This window comes from Phyllobates terribilis, unplaced genomic scaffold (genome assembly GCF_046119375.1).
Source record: "Phyllobates terribilis strain yellow unplaced genomic scaffold, ASM4611937v1 Scaffold_5__5_contigs__length_657084704, whole genome shotgun sequence".
Taxonomy (NCBI): Eukaryota; Metazoa; Chordata; class Amphibia; order Anura; family Dendrobatidae; genus Phyllobates; species Phyllobates terribilis.
Genome location: NW_027362765.1, coordinates 628,968,996 through 628,988,923, shown reverse-complemented (window position 1 = coordinate 628,988,923; position 19,928 = coordinate 628,968,996).

Here is a 19,928-nt window from a genome sequence, read left to right as displayed (position 1 = left end):
ACTTCATCTGTTGCTGAGGATGGCTTGATAGGAGGAAGCATCCTAGTCACCAAGATGATGAGATCAGTTTTGTTTCCTCTAATGGACAGAAGAGGTAATCCTCTTGAAGAGAAGGATTGGCCTCCAAATTCTCTGCAGAAGACCCTTGCAGGCTTGAAGAAGAGGGGGCGTAAAGGGGGGGGTACTGTAACACCCCTGGCGGCGTGCTTGCATAGTGCACCACCTCCCACTATGCAAGACCGCAATCTTACCTGTCAGTCCAGCCTACAAACCTTGCTCCAGTTCATGCTATGTGCATGTCTCTTGACTGACTGTTTAGGGCGGCGGCCTGGTTACTTCCTGTTTCTTATAGCTGCTGTGGGCGCACCCCTAATGCGTCTCCAGCCTATTGCTGTGAGTCACTGGATATTTAAACCCCCTCCACCCAGTAGGCAGGGCCGTATTTACACTTAGGCACTCGTGGTCCGGTGCTTGGGGCGGCAGATCGCAGGGGGCGCCGCCAGGGGAGTTTTTTTAAATTTTTTATTTATTTATTTATTTTTTACTTCCCTCCCCTCCCCCAGACTCCATATGAAAACCAGAGTTTTTGTGGGGGAGGGGGGCGTCGCCGGTGCAGAGCGCAGTGCCGGCATTGCATTGCCGCCCGCAAGTGCCTCGACGCTGAGAGCGCTCCTGTCGCCGGGTCGGACAGGAAGCTGTATGGAACCCGCACTTCCGGGTTCCGTACAGCTCTGTTCCTTCCTGTCCCGTGGTGGCTCCCAAGTGCTGCTGCTGCGGTGGTGGCGGCGGTGTCTGGTAGTAATGACGGCAGGGGAGACACTGTGCCTTTAATCCTTTAATTGTGCATGTGTCAATCAAACAGCGGAGGGGGGTGTGGGGGTGCAGGAGGGGGGGGCCCTGTTTAAGGGAGGCCCCGATGGAGGGGGGCCCTGTTTAAGGGAGGCCCCGATGGAGGGGGGTCCCTGTTTAAGTGAGGCCCTGATGGAGGGGGGGCCCTGTTTAAGGGAGGCCCCGATGGAGGGGGGGACCTGTTTAAGGGAGGCCCCGATGTAGGGGGGTTCCTGTTTAAGGGAGGCCCCGATGGAGGGGGGTCCCTGTTTAAGGGAGGCCCCGATGGAGGGGGGGGGCCCTGTTTAAGGGAGGCCCCGATGGAGGGGGGGGCCCTGCTTAAGGGAGGCCCCGATGGAGGGGGGTCCCTGTTTAAGGGAGGCCCCAATGGAGGGGGGGCCCTGTTTAAGGGAGGCCCCGATGGATGGGGGTCCCTTTTTAAAGGGAGGCCCCGATGGAGGGGGGGCCCTGTTTAAGGGAGGCCCCGATGGAGGGGGGGCCCTGTTTAAGGAAGGCCCCGATGGAGGGAGGGGCCCTGTTTAAGGGAGGCCCCGATGGAGGGGGGACCCTGTTTAAGGGAGGCCCCGATGGAGGGGGGGGCCCTGTTGAAGGGAGGCCCCGATGGAGGGTGGGGCCCTGTTTAAGGGAGGCCCCGATGGAGGGGGGGACCCTGTTTAAGGGAGGCCCCGATGGAGGGGGGGGCCCTGTTGAAGGGAGGCCCCGATGGAGGGGGGGCCCTGTTGAAGGGAGGCCCCGATGGAGGGGGGGTCCCTGTTGGGGGTGTCCTTGATAAAGGGAGACCCCGTGGGGTCCTTGATGAAGGGAGGCCCGGGGGGGGGTCCTTGATGGAGGGAGGCCCGGGGGGGGCCCTGATGAAGTGTCGGCAATTAAGCAGTGCCGGCGGAGCAGAGGGTGCAGGAGGGGGGCCCCGATTAAGCAATCAAACACCGCCGGAGGTCCTCCCTGTGGACATGCTGGGGGAGCGGTAAGGGCCCCGACGGCGAGTGGGCCCCTCTGATGGTCCAGAGCCTGTGATGGCCATCAGACATGCCAGCGGCCCTGCACAGCTGGACAGGACACAGGACAAGGGACAGGTAAGTGAGGCTTGCCACCAGATTCCCCAGTCCCCATATTAAATATATTTCTAATGTGTATTGTGTGTATGTCAGTGTGTATGCCTGTGTATATATATATTTATGTCTGTTTTATGTGTTTTCAAGAATGTGTTCAAATATGTACGTATCTGTGTATGTGCTTGTCTGCATATGTATGTGTGCATATCTGTGTACCATCTGCAAGTCTGCGTACTGTGTACGTGCATGTTTGCATATGCGAAGGGTGAGGGGGCAGCCTTTGCCCTGTGTTGTATACCTACATTTCTCCGCTGTATCTGTGCATCATGAATGCTGTATGTATTAAAAGGGCCACTGAGACTCTTTCGCCCGGGTCCCACAAAAACCTGGAGCCGGCCCTGGTTGAAAGCAATGATGGAGGAGGGAGCGTCATGTGACACTCTCTCTCATCATTCCTCCTCTGCTTCTGATGCAGCGGCGTGATGACGCTCCACGCTCTGTCAGACAGTGGAGCTGGCAGCTGTTGAGGTGATGAGAGAGACGCGCTGCAGAGACTGAAGCAGCGAGGAACGAGGAGCGGTAAGTATGTATTTATTTATTTTTGTAAATCAGTGAGTACTGATAATACTGGATGACTGGGGCTGCATTTTACCCTATGGTGGGGGCTGCCTTTTACCCTATGGGGGGCTGCATTATGCTGCATACAGAACCATGGGGAGTTCATTATACTGTGTGGAGGACCATGGGGAGTTCATTATACTGTGTGGAGGACCATGGGGAGTTCATTATACTGTGTGGAGGACCATGGGGAGTTCATTATACTGTGTGGATGACCATGGGGAGTGCATTATACTGTGTGGAGGACCATGGGGAGTGCATTATACTGTGTGGAGGACCATGGGGAGTGCATTATACTGTGTGGAGGACCATGGGGAGTGCATTATACTATGTGGAGGACCATGGGGAGTGCATTATACTGTGTGGAGGACAATGGGGAGTGCATTATACTGTGTGGAGGACCATGGGGAGTGCATTATACTGTGTGGAGGACCATGGGGAGTGCATTATACTGTGTGGAGGACCATGGAGTGCATTATATTGTGTGGAGGACCATGGAGTGCATTATACTGTGTGCAGGACCATAGGGAATACATTATACTGCGTGAAGGACCATGGGGAATGCATTATACTGCGTGGAGGACCATGGGGAGTGCATTATAATGTGTGGAGGACCATGGGGAGTGCATTATACTGTGTGCAGGACCATAGGGACTGCATTATACTGTGTGCAGGACCATAGGGACTGCATTATACTGCGTGGCGGACCATAGGGAGTGCATTATACTGCATGGAGGATCATGGCGAGTGCATTATACTGCGTGGAGGATCATGGTGAGTGCATTATACTGCGTAGAGGACCATGGCGAGTGCATTATACTGCGTGGAGGACCATGGCGAGTGCATTATACTGCGTGGAGGATCATGGCGAGTGCATTATACTGCGTGGAGGACCATGGCGAATGCATTATACTCAGTGGAGGATCATGGCGAGTGCATTATACTGCGTGGAGGACCATGGCGAGTGCATTATACTCAGTGGAGTGTGGAGAGGTGTGGGGGCCATTATACTGTATGTAGGCCCACTATACATTATGTAGGCCCACTATACTGCATGGAAGGCTGTGTGGGGGTCACAGTTGGGGTATTATACTGTGTTGGGGTCACCATACTTTGCCCTGGGAGTTGAGGTGGGGTACAGTAGGCAGGGCTGTGGAGTCAGTAAGCCAAACTTCCGACTCCTCAATTTCCATGACACAGACTCCAACTGTGACTCCCTCATACATGGCTCATGTTTAAGTGATAAATTTACTGTAGCATAGATTCATCTCAGCTAAAAGTCTAGACCCTTAGATCAGGAATAGGGCAGACATTTATAGGACATTTCATAACTTTCCCAAATTCTTATGAAAAAATATTCCCCACAAACTGCATTGAACTACTGTACCCAATTTATTAATTGCTGTGCAAAGGCTGGAAAGTTGTGAGATCTGCTTTTCTGTGCCCCCAACAATTATTTACATTTTTCTTTTGGGGTTGGGGCCCAATTAGAACTTCTGCTATGGGGCCCCATGATTCCTATGTACGCTCCTGGTCATGGTGGTACATGGCGGTACACTGTGCACAGCACAGAGCTGAGGACATGGTGGTACACAGTCTCCTGCTGCCTTAAAATCGGTCCGTTTCTCATCCAGGAGAGTCGGATGAGTGTCATCGGTTTTTTGGTCTGTTTGGCATGCAACTGCTATGCAAGTGTGACACCCCAGGGGTCTGGTTGCCACAGTAATAGAGATATTATGTCTGAGAGCAAGTGGGAGGTTTCTCTGGTCAGGAGCCCTAAGCATGCAACACGGCCCACCCAGACCTGGGAGGGGAGGAATCTGCCCTTATAAACTGGGTCTGGGGCGGGATTAAGTCAGAAAGAGTTGAGTTCCAGACACAGGGAAAGTGACAACAGGAGCTCTGTAGGAGCAGGAGCGAGTGCCAGAGGCTGGAAGCTAGAAGCTCGCCTTGGCTGAAGACACTAACCCGGACTCGGAGTCCGAGGCTGTGGGGACATCCAGGTCCAGCAGCAGAATCCAACCGGCAGGGGATTCCATGTCCTCTGGCCTTAGAAACCCGAAGGCACGGTCACAAGCAAGGGACCAGCACCGCCATCGTGAAGCGAAGGCTAACAGAAGGCCCCAAGTCACCGGCCATACGGGTGAGCACCACACGGTATACTCAGGGACGTGGGCTACTTCTACCCGCATCGAGCAAGGTAGCCAGGAAAGAGTGCAGATAGTTGGGGAGGCCTACAACTCCACCTGGCCAGGGGAGATCCTGCTTGCTCACAGACTGACCAGGCCCCTACTGCTAACCAGTACTCCCGGGAGGGTCTGCTTTATACCATCAGTAAAGACCCTGAACTGCACCACACGTCTCTGTGATTCCTTGCCGCACCAGCACCATTACTACTGGGACGCTCACACCATCACTCCCATCATCCACATTAGCTGCCCTGAGGCAATACTTCTCCCGTGGGGAGTTATCCCATACTCGGCTGCGCAAACAACATCAGCCTCAGCGGTCTGCAGCGCAGCGGCGGTCCCCACTGACCGCAATCCACGGGTGGCGTAGTCGGACAATTACAATACCAATAGACTGCCACCGGTTTGACCGCCCTGGGCACGGACCGGGTCACCGCCACATTGAGACTACAACCCCCAGCCATCCGGCTCCGGGTATCCCCCTGCACAGCACAGGCCCAGGGGGCGTGTCACAAGTGTCTGACATTTTTGTCAGATCACATCTGAGTGCAGTCCGTGTTCAATCTGTTTTTTTGTCAGCAGTAGGGATGAGCGTTGTTTGACTCGAACTGTTCGCCAATCTCAAATTCGAGCTGTTTTGGGCGGTGTTCGAGCCGTTCGGCGAACACGAACGATTTGAGAAAAATTCGGCTGTTCGAGGTTATGTTCGATAACTGTTCGTGCACCAAAATCATAACTGGATTTTTTCTCAGTAATGATGAAAATTAATGTTAATACGCAGTTTGAGTGTACAGCGGGGCGGGGGGAGGGGCAGGGGATGGATCTCTGCAGGAATAATGAAGATCTCCATTTTTTTTTCTCTTTCCCGCATTTACAGTGGGGAGGTGCAACCTGTCAGCCTATCAGCAGCGCACACACGGAGCGAAGTGCTTTTTTTCACACAAGCAAGGGCATGTGTCATTGGCAGTGTATGTCACATGTCCTTGCCCTATAAGACCCAGCCATTTTCCCCGTCGCCACCATTTTCTCACTGCTGCAGCTGCGTGTTAGACGGCACCGCTGTTGCTGTGTGCGCTATACCTTGTTAATTTTAAGCCAATTTTCGCACAAATCTACAGATAGCTTGGGAGTAGGGAATCGTTGTGATTGCAGTCCTTTTAAGGACTAGGTTACAGCATTTCCTACGACTTTTATCAGGCTGCTCTGTGCTCTTAAATAGATAGGTTGTGGGAGTAAAGACTAATTGTAATTGCAGTCCTTTTCAGGACTAAGTTACATCAGTTCCTATCAGTTTTTGCCAGGCAGGTCTGTACCAGTGCTGTGCAAGTTTTTTTCACAGCATTTGGCTGAATCTAGCAAAGCTAATCCTTTTTGGCCTATTGCAGAGTGTGTTAGTCAGTGGAGTAGCCTATCTGTGTTGCAAGCTACACCACCTGTGTATAGAATACCAATTTTTTTACTGCACCTAGTGAAGTAAAACCTTTTGGGCATAGCATCATTCTATTAGTCCATATATACTGACCTCCATCAGGTTGCAAATTGAATATAATTTTTTTCTGCATCTAGCTCTGAAAAAATATTTGTCCTTCTAGCAGTGTGTGGGACTTGTTCTATTAGTCCATCTATACTGACCTCCATCAGGTTGCAAATTGAATATAATTTTTTTCTGCATCTAGCTCTGAAAAAATATTTGTCCTTCTAGCAGTGTGTGGGACTTGTTCTACTAGTCCATCTATACTGACCTCCATCTGGTTGCAAATTCAAAATAATTTTTTGTCTGCATCTAGCTCTGAAAAAATATTTGGCCTTCTAGCAGTGTGTGGAACTTGTTCTATTAGTCCATCTATACTGACCTCCATCAGGTTGCAAACTGAATTTAATTTTTTTCTGCATCTACCTCTGAAAAAATATTTGGGCTTCTAGCAGTGTGTGGGACTTGTTTTATTAGTCCATCTATACTGACCTCCATCAGGTTGCAAACTGAATATAATTTTTTTCTGCATCTAGCTCTGAAAAAATATTTCGGCTTCTAGCAGTGTGTGGGACTTGTTTTATTAGTCCATCTATACTGACCTCCATCAGGTTGCAAATTAAAAATAATTTTTATCTGCATCTAGCTCTGAAAAAATATTTGGCCTTCTAGCAGTGTGTGGGACTTGTTCTATTAGTCCATCTATACTGACCTCCATCAGGTTGCAAACTGAATATAATTTTTTTCTGCATCTACCTCTGAAAAAATATTTCGGCTTCTAGCAGTGTGTGGGACTTGTTTTATTAGTCCATCTATACTGACCTCCATCAGGTTGCAAATTAAAAATAATTTTTATCTGCATCTAGCTTTGAAAAAATATTTGGCCTTCTAGCAGTGTGTGGGACTTGTTCTATTAGTCCATCTATACTGACCTCCATCAGGTTGCAAATTAAAAATATTTTTTTGTCTGCATCTAGCTCTGAAAAAATATTTGGCCTTCTAGCAGTGTGTGGGACTTGTTCTATTAGTCCATCTATACTGACCTCCATCAGGTTGCAAATTAAAAATAATTTTTATCTGCATCTAGCTCTGAAAAAATATTTGGCCTTCTAGCAGTGTGTGGGACTTGTTCTATTAGTCCATCTATACTGACCTCCATCAGGTTGCAAATTAAAAATAATTTTTATCTGCATCTAGCTCTGAAAAAATATTTGGGCTTCTAGCAGTGTGTGGGACTTGTTCTATTAGTCCATCTATACTGACCTCCATCAGGTTGCAAACTGAATATCATTTTTTTCTGCATCTACCTCTGAAAAAATATTTGGGCTTCTAGCAGTGTGTGGGACTTGTTTTATTAGTCCATCTATACTGACCTCCATCAGGTTGCAAATTAAAAATAATTTTTATCTGCATCTAGCTCTGAAAAAATATTTGGCCTTCTAGCAGTGTGTGTGACTTGTTCTATTAGTCCATCTATACTGACCTCCATCAGGTTGCAAACTGAATATAATTGTTTTCTGCATCTACCTCTGAAAAAATATTTGGGCTTCTAGCTGTGTGTGGGACTTGTTCTATTAGTCCATCTATACTGACCTCCATCAGGTTGCAAATTGAATATAATTTTTTTCTGCATCTAACCCAGCCAATAGTTTTGGCCTAATACCACAGTTTGGCCACTCAGCTCTGCTCGTTTCCCATCCATTGTTTTTTTGTGCAAACAACTCCAGAGTTGTGAATTAGTTAACCACCAAAATGAGTGGAAAAAGGCCTGCTGCTGGTGGAAAGGGGAATAGGCATGTTGGGAAGGGGAAAAAAGGTTGTGTCCGTGGGGTAGGTGTTAAAGCAACAGTAACATCTGCAGAAGAAAGACCATCTTCCAGCCAAACTAAAATGTCTACTTCTTTTAGCGGACAATGTGATAAGATCCCTTTCTTACGGCCACGCCAATCGCTACAAATTCCAGATGAGGCACAAAAACAGCAGGTGCTTCAACGGATATCAAGTGTTCCTTTAAGTGGGCTCTCCTCCACATCAACTTCAACATCACAAATACTCCAGTCCTGAAAGGTGTCACCCCTATCGCACTTGCTTCCTCACAGCTCCCAAATCTCCAGCTGCCCGTCTGAGTATGAGGTAGAACAGATGGTTGAGTCTGCAGAGCTGTTTACTCATACTATAGCCTGGGAATCAGAGGTCGACTCCAGCGCTTCTGTGAATCCAGACGAGGAAATGATCTGCACTGATGCCCAGAATCTTTATGAGTCGGATCCAGGACCAGATGCAGAAGGTTCGGACCATAATGTAGACCCTCGTTCCCAAACTGTAACTCCTGTTGGTGGAGACAATGAGGAAGACGATGATGAGACTCAAATACCTGATTGGAGCGACAACTTTAGTTTTTTGTCAGGGCAGGAACAGGTTGGCTCTGAGGACAATGGGTGTGATAACGCACAGGGTGATGATGATGAGGTTGGAGATCCCACTTACTGTCAACCCACAGTCAACCAAGAGATGAGGTCAGCAGAGGAGGTGGAGGAGAATGCTAGTGACGACGAGGTCAGGTTGTGCCTTCCTGGACAGAGACGTAGTACTGGAAGCACGTCAACAACTGCATCCTCAAACACAACTCTGCCTCTCACCACAAGTCGTGTTGGCTCTTCAGGTCGCATGGGTGCTAAGCCTTGCATAGCCTGGGCATTTTTTCAGATCGATAAAGATGACCCAACTCGTGTTATCTGTAACATTTGTCAGCAAAAGCTAAGTAGAGGCCAAAAAATACATAGTTTGAGTACTTCATGCATGAATCGGCACATGGACATGAAGCATAAGTTGCAGTGGGAAGCTCACTGTGCTACAATGCGGCCTAGCCGGCCGGCCCAACCACCGTCTGCCATATCTTGTGCATCCGCGGCCTCTTCATCCTCTGTGACTGGGGGGACAGCGGTCACACCTGTTTTGGGGCGCAGACCTGCCACCTCTTTACCCGCAACAGCCAGCGTGATTGGCAGGTCATCATTTTCTCTGGAGGTGGTAACACCAGCTGGTGTTGAGCGCTGTCCGACATCGATAGCACCACCTTTGGATCAAGGCAACCTAACATGTCTGCCTGCATCTTCCTCACAGACCGGCAGTTTGCCGGGGACACCCTTATCAACCCCGTCTAAGCACAATAGCCAGCCCTGGGTCCCTCAGATGTGGACAAGTAAAAGACCATTTCCTCCTAGCCATGAGAAAGCTAAGAGGTTGAATTTCACCATCTGCAAGCTCTTGGCTACAGAAATGCTGCCTTTCCGCCTGGTGGACACAGAGGATTTTCGAGACCTTATGTCCGTCGCAGTGCCCCAGTACCAGATGCCCAGTCGGCACTACTTCTCAAAGAAAGGTGTGCCTGCGCTCCACCAGCATGTCGCACACAACATCACCGCTTCTTTGAGAAACTCTGTGTGTGACCGGGTGCATTTCACCACAGACACTTGGACGAGTAGGCATGGACAGGGGCGTTACATGTCGCTGACTGGGCACTGGGTAACTATGGTGACAGCAGGACAAGGGGCTGCTGTCCAAGTCTTGCCGTCCCCACGAGTTGTGCGTCAATCCTCTTTATCTCAAAGTTCCTCCACTGCTTCTGCCTCCTCAACCTCCTCTCGGTCCTCCACCTGCACCCAAAGCCTGTCTGGTCATGCCACAAGCTTTCTAACTGCGCAGAAGGGATCCTGCACGCCTCCTTACTATGCTGGCAGTAGGGCTCAACGTCATCAGGCGGTTTTTACTTTGAAATGTCTGGGAAATGTGAGTCACACAGCTGAGGAGTTGTGGTCAGCTCTGGAGAACCAATTTCATGAATGGTTGTCTCCACTGGACCTGAAACCAGGGAAGGCCGTGTGCGACATTGCTGCAAACCTGGGTGCGGCCCTTCGCCGGGGCAATGTCACACACGTGCCTTGCATGGCTCACGTGTTGAACCTGGTTGTCCAGCAATTTTTAGCCCACTATCCCGGACTAGATGGCCTTCTGCAGAGAGCATGGTCGCTGTGTGCTCACTTCCGCCGTTCGCATCCCGCAGCTCAGCGACTTACATCTCTACAGAAGTCGTTGGGCCTGCCACTTCACCGGCTAAAATGCGATGTGCCTACCCGGTGGAATTCAACTCTGCACATGTTGCAGCGACTGTGGCAGCACCGACAAGCCCTGGTGCAATACGTTCTGACGTATAGCCTGGGCCAATGAGATCCAGAGGTGGGGCAAATCACGCTGGAGGAGTGGTCTCAGATCAGGGACCTATGCACCCTTCTGCACAGTTTTGAAATGGCGACGAAGATGTTTAGTGCTGACGATGCCATTATCAGCATGACTATTCCGGTGATTTACATGCTGGAGCACATGTTAAAAAGAATTCGGAGTCAGGTGGTGGCACAAGAGGAGGTGGAGGAAGTAGAGGAGGAGGAGTTGTATGCGGAAGGGCTAACATCTGCAAGGTCCAAACGGTTGGCAGCACCAAGGCGGCAGGCATGTGAGGGTGGGGGAGATGGTTTTACCAGGGCGCATGGTAGCAGCCAAACTAGTGAGGAAGGTGCAGGAGCCCAAGAAAAAGTGGAGGACGAACTGATGGAAGACTCATCAGATGAGGGAGACCTTGATCACATTTCTGTTGTGCGAGGTTGGGGGGAGAGGACAGAGGAAGGAAGCATGATTGTTACCTCGCCACCAACACAACAGGGACTTGGTGCTCCTGGATGCGCAAGACACATGAGTGCCTTCTTGCTGCACTACCTGCAACATGACCCTCGAATTGTGAGAATTAGAAATAATCCTGACTACTGGGTTGCCACAGTGTTAGATCCCCGGTACAAAAGTAAATTTGCAGAAATTATTCCTGCCATAGAAAGGGATGCACGCATGCAGGAGTATCAGCAGAGACTGTTGCAGAATCTTACATGTGCTTTTCCACAAAACACCAGTGGTGCACGTACTGAATCTCACAGTTCCAACTTGCCAACCGTGGGACCGTCGAGTGTTCAGCACTCAAACCGTAACAGAAACACAGTATCTGCTGGTAACATCAATTTTACGGAATCATTTCACCACTTTTTTAGCCCATCCTTTGCATGGCCACAGGAGACAAGAAGTCTGACACATAGTCAACGCCTAGAGAGGATGGTACAGGAGTATCTCCAAGTAAACATTGAAGCCATGACTGTGTCACTGGACCCTTGCTCTTTTTGGGCTTCCAATCTGGATAAATGGCCGGAGCTAGCCACTTACGCCTTGGAGATCTTGTCATACCCCGCAGCCAGCGTTCTGTCTGAACGTGTGTTCAGCGCTGCTGGTGGTGTGCTGACAGATAAGCGCAAGCGGCTCTCCACTGATAATGTAGACAGACTCACGTTTATAAAGATGAACAAATCATGGATCCGAAACGACTTTTCTACCCCTGTGTCATCCTGGGGACAGTAAAAGCTTGATGATTGGTTAAAATCACCTCACCAACCATTTTAAGCTTTCAAATTACTAATCATGTTTATCTGTATCTTGGCTGGAAAATTATTTGGGCTTTGTAGCAGTGTGCAGTACTGATTCTATTAGGCCATCTATACTAAGCTCCACCAGATTTAAAATTAATAATCATGTTTATCTGTATCTTGGCTGGAAAATAATTTGGGCTTTGTAGCAGTGTGCAGTACTGATTCTATTAGGCCATCTATACTAAGCTCCACCAGATTTAAAATTAATAATAATTTTTAGCTGCATCTAGCCCGGAAAATAATTTTGGGGCTCCGAGATGCGCAAGACACATAAGTGCTGCACTACCTGCAACATGACCCTCAGATTGTCAGAATTCGAAGTAATCCTGACTACTGGGTTGCCACACTCTTTGATTCCCCACACTCTTCGATCAACCTTTTCATTTTAATAAAGACCAAAAAAATGGTGATTTTTGAAATTATAAGCATTAGCAGGCTATTAGAAACTGAAATCAAACAGTTTTCAACTCAAAACTTTATTCTAGGTGATGTTACATTTGCACATAGGACCCCTTGTTCGAAAGGAGCTTCTGAACTCTCTCGTCCATTGAATTTGTCAGGTTTTGGATGGTTTCTGCTTCAATTGTTTTGCATGAGAACAGAATACCCTCCCAGAGCTGTTGCTTAGATGTGAACTGCCTCCCGCCATCATAGACACTCCTTTTGATGATGCTCCAGAGGTTCTGAATGGGGTAGAGGTCAGGGGAGCATGGGAATCACACCATAAGTTTGTCCCCTTTTATGCCCATATCAGCCAGAGATGCAGATGTGTTATGTGCAGAATGAGACGGTGCATTATCATGCATAAAAATGATCTTGCTGTGGAATACACGGTTCTTCTTCTTGAACCATGGCAGGAAGTGCTGTTTGAGAAACTCCACATACATTATGGAGTTCATTTTTACCCCTTCAGGGATCCTAAAGGGGCCGACAATCTCTCTCCCCATGATTCCAGCCCAAAACATTACTCCACCTCCTCCTTGTTGGCGCTGTAGCCGTGTTTGCGTGGGGTGTCCATCAACCAGCCATCCTCCACTCCATCCATCTGGACCATCGAGCGTTGCATGGCACTCATCCGTGAACAAAACTGTTTTGAAATCAGTCTTCATGTAATGTTTGGCCCACTGGAGCCGTTTCTGCTTGTGTGAAGTGGATAGAGGAGGTCGACAGGATGGCGTATGCACAGCTGCCAACCTCTGAAGGACCCTGCATCTTGTTGTTCGGGGGACGTTAGAGGCTACAGCAGCTTCAAAAACTTGTCTGCTGCTATGACAAGGCTTTTTTGACGCTGCTCTTTTAACCTGACGTAATTGCCTGTAGGAAAGAGTCCTCAATTTGCCCTTATCAGCACGCACACGTGTGTACTGTGAGTCAGCTACATACTTCTTGATTGCCAAGACACTTCATCCTGATCATCGCACAATGTTGATTGTAGTCATGCCTTGACCTAAACACTCCACAATTTGTTGCTTCTCAGCAGCCGACACATCCTTTTTCTTTCCCATTTTGGCAGAAAATGTAGGCTGCTTAATAATGTGGGACAGCCTTCTTAAGTAGTCTTGCCTTTCATTGGACACACCTGCCAAACTAATTAGCACAGGTGTCTGCAATTGCTTACAGTGATATAAAGAGCCCTGACACACATCACCATCAATGAGTTTAACTGACAAACAAACAAATTCTTCCCTTATCACTCCTAAACACTTTTTGCATAATAATTTGGAACACAGTGTACATGTGCTTTTCCACAAAACACCAGTGGTTCACGTAGTGAATCTTACAGTTCTAACTTGCCAACCGTGGTCTGTATGGAGTTGTTCAATAAAGGGCCCAAAATTAAGATAACATAGATGGGAGAGGTCTCTATGAATAGGAATTCCTAAGTATTTGATACCCTGTGAGGGCCAGGCAAAGGGGAAGTTGGACTGGATGGAATCCTGTATGGATTTGGGGAGGGAGACATCGAGGGCCTCAGACTTCGCTGCATTGATTTTAAAATTTGACCATGTAACAAAGTGATCTATTTCAGCCATAACAGCAGGGATGGATATATGTGATTTAGTGATATATACTAGGACATCATCAGCAAATAGAGAGCACTTGTACTCGGTGCCTCCCACCTCAATCCACCTAATATTGGGGTTATGGCGAATTGATGAAAGCAGGTGCTCCATCACTAGGATGTATAAGAGAGGGGACAGAGGACATCCCTGCCTTGTCCCATTGGTGATTATGAAAGGTGATGAAAATGTTCTGACGCGCCCCCTGGGCCTTGGGACACCCGGACCGGACCCTTTTTGGTGGATGCTGGTGGTTGTAGTCTTCGTGGCGGCGACCCGGTTCCGTGGCTCAGGGCGGTCAAACCAGTGGCGGAACTATTTATGTGGTTTTGATGTTTAAATGTCCAACTACGCCACCCGTGGATTACGGTCAGAGTGAACCACCGCTGCAGGGCAGACCGCTGAGGCTGGTGTTGTGGGTGCAGCAGAGCGTAGCATAACTCCCCACGGGAGGAGTATAGCCTCAGGGCAGTGTATGCAGAGGATGGGGGTGATGGTGCAGGGCAGCAGCAGTAACGACACGGAGTCAGTGATGCAGTCCAGGGCCTTTACTCACAGTTCTTATTATCCAGACCACGTCTGCAGGTAACGGCTGCCCACGTCGTACTGTGCTCACCAGGTGAGGGGCTAAGACAACTTCCAGATAACTTTGGAGCGCTTCACAGGACCCCCTTTGTGTGTCCTTTGTCTGGCTTTTCTTACCAACCCTTCTGTCCGTCTGCCTCGGGCCTCCTCTTGGTAAACTTGGCGCCAGTTTCCCTGACCCTATGTGGTGCCTTCCTAGCGGGTGTAGCAAGGGGCTGAGCCACATAAAATGTCACAGCCTCCGGTTTCTAGCTGAGGGTCGTTTCCCGCCTCCACTAGTTTCGGGGACCGGTCTCCCCCTTTGGGCTGACCCCTCCACGCAGGTGGATTCGGGCGTGCGGTGGCGACTCGCCCGTCCGCACCCCTGGGATCCCTTCGTTCCTCGTTCCTGGAGCCTTCTCCACTCCTCTTCCTTCCTTCTCCCTCTTCCAGGCCTGGGCCTCTGTTACTAGGCCCGCCTCCGGAGCAGAGCTCATGCAGAGCCCCTGCTCCCTGTCACTTCTGCTCAGACTTCTCTGCACTGAACTAAGATGGTGCCCACCTTTTATACTCCCTTCTCAATGCACCCAGGAACTGCTTCCTCCCTGCTCCTGCACTACAGGGTTCCCCTTCCTCAGTGTTCCCTCCCCCCACTCCAGCCAGGGACAGGGACTGTCGTGCCCATCTCAGGGGCATATTGGTCGCCCTGCCCCACGGCAATGTGGTGTAATGCATGCAGGTGTCGGGTCCTGATCCACACTCCATCCTTACCTGAGAGTGAGATATCACACCTCTGGGTGAGGTGCAATACCTCTGTAGCAACCGAGCCCTCAGGGTGCTACAGTTCCATTTATCTTCAGCCTAGGTGACGTATTGCGATACAGGGCCGTGATTTTGTCTATAAAAGGGTCCCCTAGACCCCTACCCCAAACTTTTTAAGAGAATAATATATGGCGTGCCAGGAGACTCTATGGAATGCTTTCTCAGCATCCAACGAGAGTATCTAATTACAAATTTTTAACTGCATCTAGCCCAGGAAATACTTTGTGCCTAGTAGCAGTGTCTGCTAGTCAGCGGATTATCCCGGCTGTTAAGCAAGCTACACGACCTGTAGTTTGGACACTTAATTTTTTCAAAGGAAATGCTTCGGGACCACGGGATACTCAGTGAAGAGCATCAGGAGGCACCCCAAGGCATAGAGGCTGGGACTGGCAGTAGGATGCCTTGCGGTGGACAGCCGAGCTCGATCCTTATAAAAGCTTTTTAACTGCAGCAGCTTTAGTGGACGCTACTGGAGCTGGAATTACGCGGCTGCTGGCATGAGACTTGTCCTCCAATAGATCCTTGTAAATGGATTTAAAGTGTATTCATTAAAATTAGAGAGACAATTTAAATTAAAAAGCTTAGAGCTGCCTCCACCACAGGGGGGCTCGCTCGACCCACCAGCGGACAGGCACCAGTATTGGGAGAGGGGGGCTGACCGTCAGGGTTCACCGCGGCTCTGGCACAAACCCGGCGACGCGGAGGTGGCACGGGCAGGAACGGACTGAACGTGTCGGCTTCTCACTTTTTGGATTTTAGAAGGGCATGACATGCCTATATCTGTGTCTCCCCCTCCTTTTACTCCTCCACCTCTTTTCTTTTCGCATGACTATATGTACTTGTCACTTTTCTATGTGTTAGTTATGTCTTCTGAGCAGTTTGTCAGCTTTTGGACACCTTTGAAGGTGTTTTCTATGTGTTTCTATGTGTTTTTGTTTGCCTGCCATTGGTTTTAACGGTGTTCGAAGGTGTTCGACGAACAGTTCGACGAACAGTTCGGCGAACACACGGGTGTTTGACGAACTGAACCGAACTCGAACACTACGGGGGTGGCTCAACACTAGTCAGCAGCTATTACTGTATAATCATTTACAGGAACATTTTACAGTGTTCTCTGCTGCAGAATGAGAATGTATCAGTGAAAAAAATGGATGCCTCTCGGATGGTCCGTGTGCGGTCCGTGATTTTGTTGGACCATAGACTTGCATTGGCGAGTCTCGCGCGTGAATCGCATACGGTCGCAGCATGTTGCAACTTTTTTCTCATCCTGAATCTGGATGAGAAAAAAATCGTCTGACACTCACCAATGTGCTCTCAGACATTGATTCACATTGGTCCGACTGCAATGCGATAAAATCACGCATTGCGCTCGTCCAAGTTTCACGCCAGTGTGTTCGTACCCTAATAATAAAATCCATATAGTAATCCTGCAATGTCTGCTGGACATGGTATGTGGAGGGTTTATGGTTCAGTTAGTACACACTCCATACTTCTTATTAACTAGTTAATGCTCTCTTGTCCACCGCAATGTAGTGTCAAGAGGAAAACAGCAAGATGGCCAGCAATATCGCATCAGGGAGCCCCTGACCTCGAAATAGAAGATCCTCAGATCCTGGTATTGTGACATAATATTAGGAATAATATTTTTTGCATTTATATTACATTATGAACTCCACAGCACTTTACAGACATCATCAACACTGTCCCCATTGGGGTACACAATGTAAACATCCTATCAGTATGTCTCTGTAGTGTGGTTGGAAACCCATGCAAACACTTGGAGAATAAACTTGCACATAAACCAATTAAAATCATTAAAAGATTATTTTTTCTATTTCTCTCAAGGTAGTCTGTCTGCAGGATTTTACCCCTACAAACCTTTTATATGTGCTACCTGGAATGTGGGGGGAGAAACTGTAAGGATTGGGGGAGAAGCTACATGAAACTTGGGCAGTGACAGGGGGGAAGATTGTGTGCGATTGGGGGGTTCCGAGGGGGAGGGGATTGTATGCAACGGGGCTGCGACGGGGGGAGGGCTGCGACGGGGGTGGGCGCCACCGCTGACAGTGCCTAGGGCAGCAGGGACTCCAAATACAGCCCTGCCAGTAGGAGGTGCCTGAGCAACACCTTCACTCAGTTAGTCTTTGCTACTGAATTGCCAGGTCCTGTCCTGTTTCTAGTCTGTTCCCGCCACTATGGGGGCTGTATACCCAGGCTCGTTCTTGTATCTCATTGCAGTAGCAGTTCCTGTCTGAACTGTATCCTAGCCTGTTACCCGTTTTGTCTCTATGTCCGTACCTTCCCTTATCCTGCAGTATCTGAACCTGCACCTAACTCCTACTCGTTGTCTCTGTACTTCTGTTTGAGAGTTTTGTGTCCACTCGCTACTTCATGTGAAGTACCTTGTGTTTATCTGGTTCTGCTTGTCCCTTTTCCCTTCCTCCGTATCTTCCTCCTGTGTTCTAGCCATCTTCCTGCATTTTCCTGTCTGTTCCATGTGAACTGAGCCCTGTCTTCTCTGCCTTGTCCACCGCACCTGCGGTTTCTCTCCGCTCTGTCTTGCCCACCACTCCGGCGGTTTCTCTCCGCTCTGACTTGCCCACCGCTTCGGTGGCTTCCCTCTGCTCTGCCTTACCCACCGCTCCGGCGGTTTCCCTCCGCTCTGACTTGCCCACTGCTCTGGCGGCTTCCCTCTGCTCTGCCTTACCCACCGCTCCGGCGGTTTCTCTCTGCTCTGACTTGCCCACCACTCCGGCGGCTTCCCTCTGCTCTGCCTTACCCACCGCTCCGGCGGCTCCTCTCTGCTCTGACTTGCCCACCGCTCCGACAGCTTCCCTCTGCTCTGCGTTACCCACCGCTCCGGCGGTTTCTCTCTGGTCTGCCTTGCTCACTGCACCAGCGGTTTCTCTCTGCTCTGACTTGCCCACCACTCCTGCTTCTTCTCTCTGCTCTGCCTTACCCACCGCTCCGGCGGTTTCTCTCTGGTCTGCCTTGCTCACTGCACCAGCGGTTTCTCTCTGCTCTGACTTGCCCACCACTCCGGCGGCTTCTCTCTGCTCTGCCTTGCCCACCGCTCCGGCGGTTTCTCTCTGCTCTGCCTTGCTCACCGCACCAGCGGTTTCTCTCTGCTCTGACTTGCCCACCGCTCCGGCGGCTTCTCTCTGCTCTGACTTGCCCACCGCTCCGGCGGCTTCTCTCTGCTGTGCCTTGCCGACCGCTCCGGCGGTTCCACTCTGCTCTGCCTTGTCCACCGCACCTGCGGTTTCTCTCTGCTCTGCCTTGTCCACCGCTCCGGCGGTTCCGCTCTGCTCTGCCTTGCCCACTGCATCTGCGGCTCTGTACCTGTCTCCCAGTCTGTACTGGACCCTATCCAGCCTGCGCTCCAACCTGCTAGTACCTCCCTGTCTGCATACCAGCCGTGCTTGCCAGTATCTCCCTGTCTGCATACCAACCGTGCTTACCAGTGCCCACCTGTCTGCATACCAGCCGAGCTTGCCAGTGCCCACCTGTCTGCATACCAGCCGTGCTTGCCAGTGCCCACCTGTCTGCATACCAGCCGTACTTGCCAGTACCCACCTGTCTGCATACCAGCCGTACTTGCCAATACTAACCTGCCTGTTCCTGCATTCCCCGGTGTGGGTCAACAACTGTGACCGGGGTCTGACCTGGAGTCTCACCTGGTCCCTCTGCTCGGTTCATCCTTGGTCCATGGAGTCGACTAAGCTGCCGTGCGACCTTGGTTGGATCGGGTTGATACTTAGTTACGCCCCTCCAGGCACTCCTCGGTTCATGGTACAGTGGGATCACTAATCACGCTCACGCCAGTCAGTCCGGGAGCGAGCGTAACATCCTGGATGGAAGAAGTGATGGCGATCTGTGCCGGATGAAAAAGAAAAGCGAAGATGAAGGACTTCAACTAGAGACGTCACTGGTGAGTCGGTGTATTACATGTTAATGTACACTATACAATGTATACAGAGCTCCTGCGTATAATGTCATTGGTGATCCCTGTATTACCTGTACACTGACACTATATACAGAGCTCCTGTGTAAAATATCACCAGTGGTAATATTTGTGTTTTTTATTCATGATCCTTATTGTAGTATTGTTCGTTGACTATGTAATGGTAACATGTTGTCTGGTAATGGTATGGCGGTATTTGTTCCCTGTATGTGGTATTATTCGGTCACTATGTGGTGGTAATATTTGGTCTGGTCATGGTGTGTCGGTATTTATTCCTTGTATGTGGTATTATTCGGTCACTATGTGTTGGTAATATGTGGTCTGGTCACGGTGTGGCGATATTTGTCCTTTGTTTGTGGTATTATTCGGTTACTATGTTGTGGTAATATGTGATCTGTTCATGGTGTGACGGTATGTGACCCTTGTATGTGGTGGTATTGGTCTTGGTATAGTGGATTGTGTTGTTTATGGCGGCCATTTGTTCTCCCTCATATCAATAAGAGGAAGATTCTTTATTTTCAATGTCTATTACACAGTAGCAAATATGCAGTTAGAGAGGTTCTCCAGTGAAAACAAGTAATCACCTATCCCAAGGCCACGTTCATACGTTCAGTATTTGATCAGTTCTTTACCTCAGTATTTGTAAGCCAAAACCAGGAGTGGGTGATAAATGCAGAAGTGGTGACGTGTTTCTATTATACTATTCCTCTGATTGTTCCACTCCTGGTTTTGGCTTACAAATAAGTGATGTAAAATACTGAACGTGTGAACGTGACTTAAGGAGAAGTTATTGATTAGTGGGGGTCTGAATGCTAGG